The sequence below is a fragment of the Empidonax traillii genome, unplaced genomic scaffold (genome assembly GCF_003031625.1).
Source record: "Empidonax traillii isolate 1590-97213 ecotype Southwest subspecies unplaced genomic scaffold, ASM303162v1 scaffold1574:size89603, whole genome shotgun sequence".
Classification (NCBI taxonomy): domain Eukaryota; kingdom Metazoa; phylum Chordata; class Aves; order Passeriformes; family Tyrannidae; genus Empidonax; species Empidonax traillii.
In genome coordinates, this window is record NW_020956767.1 from 61,559 (window position 1) to 63,586 (window position 2,028).

Here is a 2,028-nt window from a genome sequence, read left to right on the forward strand (position 1 = left end):
CAGAGTGTGACAGCCCCCGGCTGCAGATGGGGCCACCAGCCTGGGGGTCCCCACGGGGCTGGGGCTGCGTGACAGCGGCGCCGGGGTGGGGACAGACCCTGACAGTCCCCCCAGACCCTGGCCGTGCTGGGAGCGGGGACGGAGCCCCAGCTGAGGCACTGGGCAGACTGGGAGCCCCATGTCCCTGTTGGGGACAGAGCAGGGCACATCCAGCCCCGTGTCCGGGAGCACATGCGGTGCCAAGCGAGCCCGCGTGTGACATTCCCGGTCTGTGTCTCACATTCCCGGCGGCGCTGGGGCCGGGCCGTGTCCATGTGCTGGGGACATTCCCGGACTGACTGGGTGACCTTGCGGGGCTGCCCCGGCCTGTCCCCAGCCCCGTCCCCCCGGATTTGGGGCACAGCCCTGCCCGTGCCCAGAGTCTCTCGTACCCCCGCCCCACCTGAGAACCGTGGAAGGGCCCCGTGTCAAGGACAAACGTCCCCAGCCCTGTGGACATCCCGGGCCGCCTCTCCAGGGCCATTCCCGGCACTGCCGAGTCCCCCGTGCCGGTGGCACCCCCGGACCCCCACCTTTCCCGGGAGCAGCCCCTTTGCCCCGGGCTATTCCTGGCCCGTCTGGTGACACCCGCTGTCCCAGCCATACAAGGAGCCGGCAGGGAGGTCATTTGTCCCCGAGGTGCCACGGGTGGCACAAGTGGATGACAGCGACCCGGGAAGAGGGATTGTCACCTCCACGGCCTGGCTGCGGGGACACCCTGCTGGCCTCCCGGGGACACCTCGTGCTGCTGCTGCCCCGAAATGCAGCCCCTTGTTTGGGAACTCGCCCCGGTGAGGGGCAGGTTCCCGAGGGATGAGGGCACAGCATGGAAATAGCTCCCCTTGGGGGGCCGTGGGGACAGTGCCACCATCAGATGCTGGGCTGGGGGACAAGGGGGGCTCTGCCCCTGACCCGGCCCCGTCCCCCAGCCCCGCTGGGTGTGTTTTGCTCCTCAGGGAATCCCCCCATCCACACTGCCCATGGAGCCTCTGGGGACCCCCCCAAGCTGCTGCCTCCCCACCACCCCAAATCCCAGCCTGGAGCAGGGAAGGAGTTTGGGGTCACGCCGAGGGGTGGGGGGAGATTTTGGCTCCCCTCTTTCTGTCCTGGGGCTCCCCACGGGTTCCCCCCCTCCCACGGGCACCTCCTGCCAGAGCCCCCGCGGGGCAGGCGGGACCCTCCTCCGTACCCTGATACCCCAACCCCGGGTGAGGGGCTGCTCTGCCCAACCCTGAGATCCGGGTCAGGGGATGGAGGCTCAGATTCCCCCCAGCCCACCGTGCGGGGGACGTGGGGCTCGGGGAGGCTGCGGGGACCCCGGGCCGGGCACTCACCGTCCGAGCGGGTCGGGGGGCGGCGGGCGGGGGCCCGGGGGGGTCCGTGGGCCCCGCGCTCGGGGGGTGGCGGAGCCGCCGCCGCCCGAAGGCATGGCGGGGGTCGCGGCGCGGCGCTCCCGGCGCGGCCCCGCTCGGGGCTGGCGGCTGTCCCGGGACGGCACCGCCACCGCCACCGCCACCGCGGGGGGGCGCGGGGGCGGCGCTGGGGGGGCCCTGAGCGCGGGGGAGCGGGGATGGGACCCCCGGGGGGGCCCTCGTTCTGGGGGTGCAGGGCTGGGTCACCCCTTGGGGTGCCCTCAACCCCGGTGTGAGTCCTTCCCCCGGGGATCCCCCCGCTCTGGGGGTGCGGGGCTCGGTGCCCCACTCAGTGCCCCCAAAACGGGGGTGCAGAGCTGGGTGCCTCCACCCCGAGGTGCCCCCAAAACTGGGGCTGCAGGATGGGCCCTCCCGGGTGTCCCCAGTCCTGGGGTGCGGCTCTGAGGCCCCACCAGTGCTCCACTTTGGGGGTGCGGGGCTCGGTGCCCCCCCTCGAGGTGCCCCCAAAACTGGGGGTGCGGGGCTCAGTGCCCCCCTCGAGGTGCCCCCAAAATTGGGGGTGCAAGCTTGGCCTCCAGGGTACCCCCCCGTTCTGGGGGTGCAGGGCCGGGTGTAC